This window comes from Pocillopora verrucosa, unplaced genomic scaffold, assembly GCF_036669915.1.
Source record: "Pocillopora verrucosa isolate sample1 unplaced genomic scaffold, ASM3666991v2 scaffold_107, whole genome shotgun sequence".
Taxonomy (NCBI): domain Eukaryota; kingdom Metazoa; phylum Cnidaria; class Anthozoa; order Scleractinia; family Pocilloporidae; genus Pocillopora; species Pocillopora verrucosa.
The window spans coordinates 15,001-28,012 of NW_027078164.1; the positions used below are offsets into that span (position 1 = coordinate 15,001).

Genomic DNA, 13,012 nt, shown 5'->3' on the forward strand with positions numbered 1-13,012 from the left:
GTGGACCGGTAGACTTGCAAAGAAAGCAAAGGACGCACAACTGGCCAAGGTGTTGGCACGTTTGGAGGGGTAGAAGTGCATTGGAGAGACTGGAGGAAGGAAACAAGGTGAGTTTCGGGGCGGTGCGTAACTTTGCTGGCTGTTTTTGTTCAAGGCCTGTCTGCTCTATTGTGTGTAAAGTCCTGTTCGTTTGTATTTGCAGGTTGTGCGTGCCGTGCCGTGCTGTGCTATGCGCGCGAAGGGAAAGGAAATGAAAGGAAACCAAACGGCCGATCGACCGAGCGAGCGAGCATAGAAGGGCATTCGACTTGGACCGTGAGTACACTTTGAACCTTTTGAGCGGTTTTATTGTCACTGGAGCCGCTTTTAGAAATTCTACTGCTCTCGCTAGTGTATCTGTTATCCGAGCAAGCGAGTGAACGAATGAACTAGGGAAGGAAACAAACTAGCAGAGTAGTAAAAGTATCGAACCTTTTTCACGATTCGTTTGCAGTCTGAATCCAACCATTGTCGACTTTCAGTGCCGTTTTTCGCGCGCCTCCTCTTGGAAGTGTTCGAGTGGTTTGCCACGTCACGATGGCTTAAAACTGCGTCTCAGAAGTGGGCGTTTTTTTCCGATTCGTGTTTACGTTCGTTATTTGTGATGAATTTATATCACAGAAGTAGAATTTGACATATAAACTGTTCATCTCGCGCGTGCCACTCGCTCGCGGCGCGCTCTGTAAGAAAAGTCGATCGCACTAGAGTTTTCGCCATTAGCTGGCCGATTTTGACAAAAAGGTGTTTTCCCCCCCTCGTTTTTGCTTTGATTTTGTTCCTCACTCACCTACGGCTCTCTATGTGAAATTGTGGTGTATGGAGAGCTATTATTGGGATAAAACGTTTAGAGATGTTCGCAAGACAAAAAATTGAAGCCTACAACACGGGGTAATTCCCAGGCGGTCACCCATCCAAGTACTAACCCCGCCCGACAGGGCTTCACTTCGGTGATCGGACGCGAACAGGTGCTTTCCCTGTGGTATGGCCGTAGACGAGGCAATGGGGTCGAAATTCTGCTTGATATCGGAAAGGTTCAGGATGTCACGCGACAACATCACTGAGTGTAGGCGAATTTGAACTTCTAACGACCTAGTTTCGTTACTCTAACCCTAAGAAATCGATACTCTAACCCTAAGAAATTGTTACCCTAACCCTAAGAAATGGTTACCCTAACCCCGAAGTCGGTACCTAACCCTAATGTATTTTCCTCAACCCAGTTAACACATTGAGGAGCATCGATTTGAAGCACTATTCCCTAGGGAGGGGAGGGAGGGGTCCCAAGAGACATAACGTGTCCTAAAAACCTATTATACAATGTTTTAGCTCCGTAGGTGCGTGTATCTGGCTTTAAAATCTTACAGTGAGGAGATACCAAACGGGTCAGCCTCTGGGACCGTCTGCGGGACTCGCAAGGGCTTGTGGGGGCGACCTGCTACTATCCACCATAAACCGTGGGAAGGATCCCTAGACCACCCCCCTCACCCAGGGCATGCTTCGTCTTCGCTTCTCGGCCTTTTGGCTTAGATCATGTGTAGTATCTGTTCTTATCAGCTTAATATCTGATACGCTGCTCATTTGAGCAGCTCATATATTAAACTGATGTTTGGAACTGGAGCTGTGGAAAAGAAGGGCTTGCCTCGTCCCCCAGCCCACGGGTATGCCTCGGGTTATTAGCACTACCCTCCGAGTGCGGCCCACTTCCCTCTGGGGAAGACACATTCAATCCAAAACAAAGTCAACGGTATCTGCATTCGTTTTATGTTGACAGGAGCCCCGCCCGTGGGCCCTTAGAAGGGGGAAGATGGTGGGAAAGAGGGAGTGATAATTCAGGACAAACAGACAATGGAGCAGGAACGGCCGCTGGCCTACGTTTTCTGAATGTGCGCAAAGCCACTACCACAAGCGACCTAGGGGTAAGTGGATTTTTTCACACGAGGGCAGACGCTGAAAAAGCATACTTACCTGACGCGTGGAGGTACTGTGATCAAGGAGGCAGTCCTCTCAAGGCGAGGCCCTTTCATTGCACTTCGACTGGGTTGACCCTTGCGATTACCCCAAATGTGGGTCGTAACTCGAGGCGATATAATTTCTGGTAGTGGGGACTCGTTGCGTTTGCGCAGCGTCGTCCCCGCAAAAGTCTTCCAAACTATGTCTATATGGCCCTTCTTACTGACTATCGAGGCGTATTTCTTTGCTTTTGCAGTGGACCGGTAAGACTTAGCAAAGAAGAACGCAAAGGACGCACAACTGGCCAAGGTGGTTGGCACGTTGGAGGGGGTAGAAGTGCATTTGAGAGACTGGAGGAAGGAAACAAGGTGAGTTTCGGGGCGGTGCGTAACTTTGCTGGCTGTTTTTGTTTGCAAGGCCTGGTCCTGCTGCTATGTGTTGTAAAGTCCTGTTCGTTTGTATTTGGCAGGTTGTGCGTGCCGTGGGCCGTGCTGTGCTATGCGCGCGAAGGGAAAAGGAAATGAAAGGAAACCAAACGGCCGATCGACCGAGCGAGCGAGCATAGAGAAGGGCATTCGACTGGACCGTGAGTACACCTTTTGAACCTTTTGAGCGGTTTTTACTTTCGTCACTGGAGCCGCTTTTAGAAATTGCTATTGCTATCGTTAGTGTATCCTTTGTGCGAGCAGAGCGAGGTGAACGAATATGAACGAGCGGAAGGAAACAACACTAGGCAGCGTAGTAAAACAAGTATCGTAACCTTTTTCCCGAGTCGTTTGCAAGTCTGAATCCAACCATTGTCCTCGACTTGTCAGTGCCGTTTTTTCGGCCGCGCCTCCTCTTGGAAGTGTGCGAGTGTTTTGCCACGTCACGATGTGGCTTTCAAACTGACGTCTCAGAAGTGTGCGTTTTTTTCCTATTCATTTTTTCGTTCGTTATTTGGAATGATTTTGATATCACAGAAGTAGAATTTCCTTCATAAACTGTTCATCTCGCGCGTGCCTCACTCGCTTCGCGCGCGCTCTGTAAGAAAAGTCAGATCGCACTAGAGTTTTCGCCATTAGCTGGACGATTTTTGACAAAAAGGGTATTTATCCCCCCCTCGTTTTTGTGCTTTGATTTTGTTCCTCACTCACATACGGCTCTCTATGTGATAATTGTGGTGTTATGGAGAGCTATTTATTGGGGATTTTAAAAAGTTTAGAGCTGTTCCGCAAGACAAAAAATTGAAGCCTACAACACGGGGTATTCCCAGGCGGTCACCCATCCAAGTACAATAACCCCGACCGACAGGGCTTAAATCGGTGATCGGATCGAGAACCGGTTGCTTTCCCTGGGGGATGGTCGTAGACGAAGGAAATGGGGGTCGAAATTCTGCTTGGTTATCGGCCAGGTTCAGGCTGTAAAGCCGGCCACCAGCCTGAGTGTAGGCGAATTTGAAATTCTAAAGCCATAGTTTCGTGACTCTAACCCTAAGAAATCGATTACTCTAACCCTAAGAAATTGTTACCCTAACCCTAAGAACTTGGTTTACCTTAACCCCCGAAAGTCGTAGTTACCTAACCCTAATGTATTTTCCTCAACCCAGTTAACACATTGAGGGGAGCATCGATTTGATAGCACTATTCCCCCGGGAGGGGTGAGGGAGGGGGTCCCAAGAGACATAACGTGTCCTAAAAACCTATTATACAATGTTTTAGCTCCGTAGGTGCGTGTATCTGGCTTTAAATTCTTACAGTTGGGAAGATACCAAACGGGTAAGCATCTTGGGACCGTCTGCGGGACTCGCAAGGGCTTGTGGGGGCGGCGACCTGCTACTATCCACCATAAAAACCGTGTGAAGGATCCCTCGACCACCCCCTCACCCAGGGCATGCTTCGGCATCGCTTCTCGGCTTTTGGCTAAGAGAAGTGTAGTATCTGTTCTTATCAGCTTAATATCTGATACGCTGCTCATTGAGCAGCTCATATATTAAACTGATTTTTGGAAACGGGCTGTGGAAAAGAGGCTTGCCTCGTCCCAGCCACGGGTTTGCCCCTCAGGGTATAGCACTACCTCCGAGTGCGGCCCCACCTTCCCTCTGGGGATAGGAAGACACATTCAATCCAAAACAAAGTCAACGGTATATAGCATTCTTTTTATGTTTACAGGAGCACCGCCCCGCCCTTAGAGGGGGGAAAGAGGTGAAAGAGGGATGATAATTCAGAACAACAGACAATGGCAGGAACGGCCGCTGGCCTACGTTTTCTGAAGTGCGCAAAGCACTACCACAAGGACCGAGGGGTTTTTTATTAGGGGGGGTTTAATTTTTTTTTTTTGGTTGGGTGTTTTTTTTTATTTGTTTTTTGTTTTTGTGGTTTTATTTTTTTTTTTTTATTATTTTTTTTTTTTTTGTTATGGTATTTGGTTTTTATTTTTAGTTTTTTTTTATAAGTGGGATTTTTTCACCGATGGGCAGACGCTGAAAAAGCAGACTTTACCTGACGCGGAGGGTACTGTGATCAAGAGAGGCAGTCCTCTCAAGGCGAGGCCCTTTCATTGCACTTCGACTGGGTTGACCCTTGCGATTACCCCAAATGTGGGTAACTCGAAGCGTATAAATTTTCTGGTAGTGGGGACCTGCGTTCGCGCGCGTCCCCGCAAAAGGTCATCCAAACTATGTCTATATGGCCCTCTTACTGACTATCGAGGGTATTTTTGCTTTTGCAGTGAAGGTGTAGACTTGCAAAGAAAGCAAAGGACGCACAACTGGCCAAGGGGTTGGCACGTTTGGAGGGGTATAGAAGTGCATTGAGGAGACTGGAGGAAGGAAACAAGGTGAGTTCGGGGGCTTGTGGTGCGTAACTTTGCTGGCTGTTTTTGTTCAAGGCCTGTCTGCTCTAGGTGTGAAAAGTTCCTGTTCGTTGGTATTTGCAGGTTGTGCGTGACGTGCCGTGCTGTGCTATGCGCGCGAAGGGGAAAGGAAATGAAGGAAAACCACACGGCCGATCGCCCGAGCGAGCGAGCATAGCAAGGGCATTCGACGTGGACCGTGAGTACAATTTGAACCTTTTGAGCGGTGTTATTGTCACTGGAGAGCCGCTTGTAGAAATGCTATGCCGCTATCGTTAGTGTACTCCTTTGTGCGAGCAAGCGAGCGAGTGAACGAATGAACGAGGGAAGGAAACAAAATAGCAGAGTAGTAAAAGTATCGAACCTTTTTCCCGTTTCGTTTGCTGATTGAATCCAACCATTGTCGACTTTCAGTGCCGTTTTTCGCGCGCCTCCTATTGGAAGTGTGCGAGTGTTTTGCCACGTCACGATGGCTTAAAAATGCGTATCAGAATTGTGCTTTTTTTTAATAATCATTTTTTAGTTCGTTAATTGGAATGATTTGAAATACACAGAAGTAGAATTTGACATCATAAACTGATTCATCTCGCGCTGTGCTACACTCGCTTCCGCGCGCGCTCTGTAAGAAAAGTCGATCAGCACTAGCGTTTTTCGCCATTAGGCTGGCCGATTTTTGACAAAAAAGGTGTTTTCCCCCCCCCCCCCCTCGGTTTTTGCTTTGATTTTGTTTCCTCACTCACCTACGGCTCTCTATGTGAAATTGTGGGGTGTATGGAGAGCTATTTATTGGGATAAAACGTTTTTAGAGATGTTCGCAAGACAAAAAATTGAAGCCTACAACACGGGGTATTCCCAGGCGGTCACCCATCCAAGTACTAACCCCGCCCGACAGTGCTTAACTTCGGTTGATCGGACGAGAAACCGGTGCTTTCCCTGTGGTATGGTCCGTAGACGAGGAAATGGGTCGAAATTCTGCTTGTTATCGGCCAGGTTCAGGCTGTTTAAAGCGGCCACATCCCTGAGGTGTAAGGCGAATTTGAAATTCTAAAGCCCTATTTTCGTTTACTCTAACCCTAAGAATCGATACTCTAACCCTAAGAAAGTGTTACCCTAACCCTAAAGAAATGGTTACCCTAACCCTCGAACGTCGTTACCTAACCCTAATGTATTTTCCTCAACCCAGTTAAACACAATTGAGGAGCATCCGATTTGAAGCACTATTCCCTAGGGAGGGGAGGGAGGGGTCCCAAGAGACATAATCGTGTCCCGTAAAAAACCTATTATACACATGTTTTTAGCTCCGTAGAGTGCGTGTTGGATCTGGCGTTAAAATCTTACAGTGAGGAGATACCAAACGGGTCAGCCTCTGGGACCAGTCTGCGGGACGCGCAAAGGGGCTTGTGGGGGCGACACTGCTACTATCCACGCATAAACCGTGGGAAAGGATCCCTCGACCACCACCCTCACACAGGGCATGCTTCGTCGCATTCGCTTCTCGGCCCCCCCTTTTGGCTAAGATCAAGTGTAGTATCTTTTCTTATTCAGCTTATATCTGATAGCGCTGCTCATTGAGGCAGCTCATATATTAAAACTGATTTTTTGGAACTGGGCTGTGCTCTTTGGAAAAAGAGGCTTTGCCTCGTCCCAGCCACGGGTTTGCCAAAAATCGGTATAGCACTACCTCCTAGTGCGGCCCACCTTCCCTCTGGGGAAGACACATTCAATCCCAAAACAAAGTCACACGGTATAGCTGTCTTTTATGTTTACAGGAGCCCCGCCCGCCCTTAGGGGCGGAAGGAAGAGGTGAAAGAGGGATGATAATTCAGACAACAGACAATGGCAGGAACGGCCGCTGGCCTACGTTTTCTGAAGTGCGCAAAAGCACTAACACCCACGGACCTATGGGTAACGGGATTTTTTGTCATCAACCGAGGGGGCAGACGCTTGAAAAAAGCATTACTTCCCTGACGCGGGAGGTACTGTGATCAAGGAGGCAGTCCTCTCAAGGCGCAGGCCCTTTCATTGCACTTCGACTGGGTTGAACCCTTGCGGATTACCCCAAATGTGGGTAACTCGAGCGTATAATTTCTGGTAGTGGGGACCTGCGTTTCGCGCTCGTCCCCGCAAAAAAGTCCATCCAAACTATGTCCTATATGGCCCTCTTACTGACTCTCGAGGGTATTTTATTTTGCTTTTTGCCGTGGACTCGGTAGACTTGCAAAGAGAAAGCAAAGGACGCACAATGGCCAAGGTGTTGGCACGTATTGGATGGAGGGGTAGAAGTGCATTGGAGAGGACTGGAGGAAGGAAACAATGTGAGTTTCGGGGCGGTGCGTAACTTTGCTGGCTGTTTTTGTTTACAAGGCCTGTCTCGCTCTAATTGTGTGTAAAGTCCCTGTTCGTTTGTATTTGCAAGGTTGTGCGTGCCGTGCCGTGCTGTGCTATTGAGCGCGAAGGGGAAAGGAAATTGAAAGGAAACCAAACGGCCGATCGACCAGCCCGAGCGAGCGAGGGCATTTAGAAAGGGGCATTCGACTTGGACCGTGAGTACACTTTGAACCTTTTGAGCGGTTTTATTGTCACTGGAGCCGGCTTTTAGAAATGCTATTTGCTATCGTTAGTGTATCCTTTGTTTGCGAGCACGCGATGGAGTGAACGAATGACGAGGGAAGGAAACAAACTAGCAGAGTAGTAAAAGTATCGAACCTTTTTCCCGATTCGTTTGCAGTCTGAATCCAACCATTGTCGACTTTCATGGCCGTTTTTCGCGCGCCTCCTCTTGGAAGTGTGCGAGTGTTTTGCCACGTCACGATGGCTTAAAACTGCGTCTCAGAAGTGTGCGTTTTTTTCCTATTCATTTTTTCGTTCGTTATTTGGAATGATTTGATATCACAGAAGTAGAATTTGACATCATAAACTGTTCATCTCGCGCGTGCTCACTCGCTCGCGCGCGCTCTGTAAGAAAAGTCGATCGCACTAGAGTTTTCGCCATTAGCTGGCCGATTTTTGACAAAAAGGTGTTTTCCCCCCCTCGTTTTTTGCTTTGATTTTGTTCCTCACTCACCTACGGCTCTCTATGTGAAATTGTGGTGTATGGAGAGCTATTTATTGGGATAAAACGTTTAGAGATGTTCGCAAGACAAAAAATTGAAGCCTACAACACGGGGTATTCCCAGGCGGTCACCCATCCAAGTACTAACCCCGCCCGACAGGGCTTAACTTCGGTGATCGGACGAGAACCGGTGCTTTCCCTGTGGTATGGTCGTAGACGAGGAAATGGGGTCGAAATTCTGCTTGTTATCGCCCAGGTTCAGGCTGTAAAGCGGCCACATCCCTGACTGTAGGCGAATTTGAAATTCTAAAGCCTAGTTTCGTTACTCTAACCCTAAGAAATCGATACTCTAACCCTAAGAAATTGTTACCCTAACCCTAAGAAATGGTTACCCTAAACCCGAAGTCGTTACCTAACCTAATGTATTTTCCTCAACCCAGTTAACACATTGAGGAGCATCGATTTGAAGCACTATTCCCTAGGGAGGGGAGGGAGGGGTCCCAAGAGACATAACGTGTCCTAAAAACCTATTATACAATGTTTTAGCTCCGTAGGTGCGTGTATCTGGCTTTAAAATCTTACAGTGAGGAGCTACCAGACGGGGCAGCCTCTGGGACCGTCTGCGGGACTCGCAAGGGCTTGTGGGGGCGACCTGCTACTATCCACCATAAACCGTGGGAAGGATCCCTCGACCACCCCCCTCACCCAGGGCATGCTTCGGCATCGCTTCTCGGCCTTTTGGCTAGATCAAGTGTAGTATCTGTCTTATCAGCTTAATATCTGATACGCTGCTCATTGAGCAGCTCATATATTAAACTGATTTTTGGAACTGGGCTGTGGAAAAGAGGCTTGCCTCGTCCCAGCCACGGGTTGCCTCGGTATAGCACTACCTCCGAGTGCGGCCCACTTCCCTCTGGGGAAGACACATTCAATCCAAAACAAAGTCAACGGTATAGAATTCTTTTATGTTTACAGGAGCCCCGCCCGCCCTTAGGGGGGGAAGAGGTGAAAGAGGGATGATAATTCAGACAAAACAGACAATGGCAAGGAACGGCCGCTGGCCTACGTTTTCTGAAGTGCGCAAAGCACTACCACAAGGACCTAGGGGTAAGTGGATTTTTTCACCGAGGGCAGACGCTGAAAAAGCATACTTACCTGACGCGGGTTTTGCCTGCGTTATAGTATCGCGCGTGGATTCGTGGATTCACAAGTGTCTTTGGATTAAAGAAGCAGGATTTTTTGTAAGTATTATTGTGTTCTGGTTTGGCTGTTTTTTTCTGGTGACCCTCCCAGGGACTCATGCTCGGCTCCTTGCCGTAACCTGGGGTAGCCAGTCTCTGGTTGTTTTTCCAGTCTTGGGCTGGATTGGCTTTTCTTCTTGGCTTTTTGCTGTTGAGTGTGGTATTTTGCCATCTCACAGGTTTTGCCGTTTTTTCGGGTCACCCATCCACTTTTGGGTTGTTTGTTTTTGCCATGGGTGTTGAGTGTGTCAGGACGTGCGTGATTCACGCGTCAGTGATGTGGCTAATTATGATAAGGACCGTGTGATGGCTTCCCTTAGGGAGCATATTGATTGTGAAAGGGCTTTCTGCCATTCAGTTTTGCCCTAGGGGCTTGATTCGTATTCCTTTAAGAATGTCTCAGACAAAGAAGAATTTGTGCGTATGGGTTCACTGGCGTTGGATGGGCACGATCTTAGTGTGACGTCTTCTGATAACCGACGTCTTTTGTGTATGTACACTATTTCCTGCCGAAGGTGACGATGCTCTGATCTGTGATGAGCTAAGAAAATACGGAGAAGTTATCAGTATTAAGCACCAGATTTTCAGGAATTCCGGGCCTTCTAACTGGGTCACGGATTCTTAGATGTTATTATCGGATCCAGTCCCTGCTGAGTTCCGCATTGACGACTATCCTGTGCGGGTTTGGTATAGGGGTATCCCTCCGTTCTGCAGATATGTAAAGTTAATGGACATAAGGCCGCAGATTGCCAGTTCAACGGAAAATGTAGAAGGTGTGGTTCCCAGACCACAAAGCGCATGCGTGTGTCCGGCCGTGGGGTCAGTCTGTTGTTCCAACAGAGGCAGCTGTCACCGAGGCGGTCCCTGACCCCTCTGGGACTGTTGTGCCTGTTGTCTCTGAAAGTTCTGCTGGTTTGGATAAGGGTGTGGTTGTGGATGTGATTGAGGGTGCGGTTGAAGATGTGGTTGTGGAGAATGTGGTTCGGATGAGGCTGATGAGGATGTAGTCGAGGGTGTGGTTGAAGATGGGGTTGTGGAGAATGAGGTTTCGGATACGATTGAGGATGCTGTGGATGCTAATGTGGAGGATGAGGTTGCTGTTAGTACCCCTGTTCCTGTCCCTAGTCGAGTTAGTGCTCCTGTTGAGTTGGGGCTAGCCCCCCGGTCCCTGTAGTGACTGAGGATGTGCAGACACCCGCAGATTCTGTTATTCGTAGGAGGTTTTGAAGTGGTATCGGGATGAGTTATGCCGCTGTTCTAAGGATCAAGCCTTTGTTCTGTCCTACAGGATCTGAGGGTGCGTGAGGTTTCCCCTACGGATTTTTTGGAGTTGGTGTCGGTAGTTTTGGAAAATGGGTGTCTCTCAGTGTGGATCCAAATTTCTTCGTATCGCTAGAGTGGATACGAGTGGTGAGCAGTCTGAAGTGGGTTTTGCGCAGTATCTCTTGAAAGTACAGGGGGACCCTTCCTTTTTGATTGGTTTCAGGGGCTCTCTTGTTGACCAGATGGTCCTACGGAGCATGATAACGTTTTGTGTGTGGAGTTTGTGGACCTCAATGGTCGGCCATGTCGAGGCTTCCCGCCAAGGCTTTGTGGGTAAGAAGGCCACAGTTGTAATTTTACCAGTACCAATGTGGATAATAGTGTAATTAATGTTGTAAATGATGGCGTTTCTAAGTCTCGTCCTGTGGTCCCTACTGCTGCAGTTCTTGCTGCAGAGCTGCTGAAGCGTTCTGCCCCCCCTTCTGTTGTGGGAGTTCCGAAATGTAGGAAGAAATTGTAGTTAATATTAGTAAACAATACTATCTAAGTAAATAATATGTGAATAAAGTATGTAAGTCCTGGTTTTAAATAATGTAATATTGTAAATAATAGTTTTTCTATGTTTTTGTATCCGTTTTTGTTCGTTTGTTTTGGAGTGGGCGTGTTCAATTTTGGGTGTGAGTGTTCAATGTTTGCGAGGTGGGGTTCGATTCCCCAACGAAGTTGGTGTCTGGTGGCCCTCGGTTTATGGTGGACCCAACCCTAGGCATTGCACTTTCAGCCATGGGTTGGATTAGGTCTGAGATCGGCAGGCATTGCACCGCCCTCACGGGAGCCTGGCCGTTCACCTTAAATATAAAAAAAACTTACCTGACGCGGGAGGTACTGTGATCAAGGAGGCAGTCCTCTCAAGGCGAGGCCCTTTCATTGCACTTCGACTGGGTTGACCCTTGCGATTACCCCAAATGTGGGTAACTCGAGCGTATAATTTCTGGTAGTGGGGACCTGCGTTCGCGCTCGTCCCCGCAAAAGTCATCCAAACTATGTCTATATGGCCCTCTTACTGACTATCGAGGGTATTTTTGCTTTTGCAGTGGACCGGTAGACTTGCAAAGAAAGCAAAGGACTCACAACAGGCCAAGGTGTTGGCAAGTTTGGAGGGGTAGAAGTGCATTGGAGAGACTGGAGGAATGAAACAAGGAGAGTTTCGGGGCGGTGCGTAACTTTGCTGGCTGTTTTTGTTCAAGGCCTGTCTGCTCTATTGTGTGTAAAGTCCTGTTCGTTTGTATTTGCAGGTTGTGCGTGCCGTGCCGTGCTGTGCTATGCGCGCGAAGGGAAAGGAAATGAAAGGAAACCAAACGGCCGATCGACCGAGCGAGCGAGCATAGAAGGGCATTCGACTTGGACCGTGAGTACACTTTGAACCTTTTGAGCGGTTTTATTGTCACTGGAGCCGCTTTAGAAATGCTATTGCTATCGTTAGTGTATCCTTTGTGCGAGCAAGCGAGTGAACGAATGAACGAGGGAAGGAAACAAACTAGCAGAGTAGTAAAAGTATCGAACCTTTTTCCCGATTCGTTTGCAGTCTGAATCCAACCATTGTCGACTTTCAGTGCCGTTTTTCGCGCGTCCTCCTCTTGGAAGTGTGCGAGTGTTTTGCCACGTCACGATGGCTTAAAACTGCGTCTCAGAAGTGTGCGTTTTTTTCCTATTCATTTTTTCGTTCGTTATTTGGAATGATTTGATATCACAGAAGTAGAATTTGACATCATAAACTGTTCATCTCGCGCGTGCTCACTCGCTCGCGCGCGCTCTGTAAGAAAAGTCGATCGCACTAGAGTTTTCGCCATTAGCTGGCCGATGTTTTGACAAAAAGGTGTTTTCCCCCCCTCGTTTTTTGCTTTGATTTTGTTCCTCACTCACCTACGGCTCTCTATGTGAAATTGTGGTGTATGGAGAGCTATTTATTGGGATAAAACGTTTAGAGATGTTCGCAAGACAAAAAATTGAAGCCTACAAAACGGGGTATTCCCAGGCGGTCACCCATCCAAGTACTAACCCCGCCCGACAGGGCTTAACTTCGGTGATCGGACGAGAACCGGTGCTTTCCCTGTGGTATGGTCGTAGACGAGGAAATGGGGTCGAAATTCTGCTTGTTATCGGCCAGGTTCAGGCTGTAAAGCGGCCACATCCCTGAGTGTAGGCGAATTTGAAATTCTAAAGCCCTAGTTTCGTTACTCTAACCCTAAGAAATCGATACTCTAACCCTAAGAAATTGTTACCCTAACCCTAAGAAATGGTTACCCTAACCCCGAAGTCGTTACCTAACCCTAATGTATTTTCCTCAAACCAGTTAACACATTGAGGAGCATCGATTTGAAGCACTATTCCCTAGGGAGGGGAGGGAGGGGTCCCAAGAGACATAAAGTGTCCTAAAAACCTATTATACAATGTTTTAGCTCCGTAGGTGCGTGTATCTGGCTTTAAAATCTTACAGTGAGGAGATACCAAACGGGTCAGCCTCTGGGACCGTCTGCGGGACTCGCAAGGGCTTGTGGGGGCGACCTGCTACTATCCACCATAAACCGTGGGAAGGATCCCTCGACCACCCCCCTCACCCAGGGCATGCTTCGGCATC

General features: G+C 48.0%; 9 non-coding genes and 4 pseudogenes across 9 annotated transcripts; 8 read left to right on the forward strand and 5 right to left on the reverse strand.

Annotated features, from left to right (window-relative positions):
* Positions 1-912: 912 nt before the first annotated feature.
* Positions 913-1,032, reverse strand: LOC136278465 (5S ribosomal RNA). The gene has a single exon (XR_010716338.1). It is a non-coding gene; the product is annotated as a 5S ribosomal RNA (ribosomal RNA).
* A 506-nt stretch (positions 1,033-1,538) lies between these two features.
* LOC136278489 (U2 spliceosomal RNA) lies at positions 1,539-1,742 on the forward strand (annotated as a pseudogene).
* A 251-nt stretch (positions 1,743-1,993) lies between these two features.
* LOC136278480 (U1 spliceosomal RNA) lies at positions 1,994-2,170 on the forward strand (annotated as a pseudogene).
* Positions 2,171-3,216: 1,046 nt separating this feature from the next.
* On the reverse strand, positions 3,217-3,338 carry LOC136278469 (5S ribosomal RNA; annotated as a pseudogene).
* A 530-nt stretch (positions 3,339-3,868) lies between these two features.
* LOC136278487 (U2 spliceosomal RNA) lies at positions 3,869-4,063 on the forward strand. Its single transcript, XR_010716357.1, has one exon. It is a non-coding gene; the product is annotated as a U2 spliceosomal RNA (small nuclear RNA).
* A 394-nt stretch (positions 4,064-4,457) lies between these two features.
* Positions 4,458-4,626, forward strand: LOC136278478 (U1 spliceosomal RNA). Its single transcript, XR_010716349.1, has one exon. It is a non-coding gene; the product is annotated as a U1 spliceosomal RNA (small nuclear RNA).
* Positions 4,627-5,649: 1,023 nt separating this feature from the next.
* Positions 5,650-5,771, reverse strand: LOC136278467 (5S ribosomal RNA). Its single transcript, XR_010716340.1, has one exon. It is a non-coding gene; the product is annotated as a 5S ribosomal RNA (ribosomal RNA).
* Positions 5,772-6,305: 534 nt separating this feature from the next.
* LOC136278490 (U2 spliceosomal RNA) lies at positions 6,306-6,521 on the forward strand (annotated as a pseudogene).
* Positions 6,522-6,774: 253 nt separating this feature from the next.
* On the forward strand, positions 6,775-6,942 carry LOC136278477 (U1 spliceosomal RNA). Its single transcript, XR_010716348.1, has one exon. It is a non-coding gene; the product is annotated as a U1 spliceosomal RNA (small nuclear RNA).
* A 1,027-nt stretch (positions 6,943-7,969) lies between these two features.
* On the reverse strand, positions 7,970-8,088 carry LOC136278473 (5S ribosomal RNA). The gene has a single exon (XR_010716344.1). It is a non-coding gene; the product is annotated as a 5S ribosomal RNA (ribosomal RNA).
* A 504-nt stretch (positions 8,089-8,592) lies between these two features.
* On the forward strand, positions 8,593-8,782 carry LOC131798357 (U2 spliceosomal RNA). The gene has a single exon (XR_010716355.1). It is a non-coding gene; the product is annotated as a U2 spliceosomal RNA (small nuclear RNA).
* A 2,454-nt stretch (positions 8,783-11,236) lies between these two features.
* Positions 11,237-11,400, forward strand: LOC131798343 (U1 spliceosomal RNA). Its single transcript, XR_009341305.1, has one exon. It is a non-coding gene; the product is annotated as a U1 spliceosomal RNA (small nuclear RNA).
* A 984-nt stretch (positions 11,401-12,384) lies between these two features.
* On the reverse strand, positions 12,385-12,503 carry LOC136278484 (5S ribosomal RNA). Its single transcript, XR_010716353.1, has one exon. It is a non-coding gene; the product is annotated as a 5S ribosomal RNA (ribosomal RNA).
* Positions 12,504-13,012: the final 509 nt, after the last annotated feature.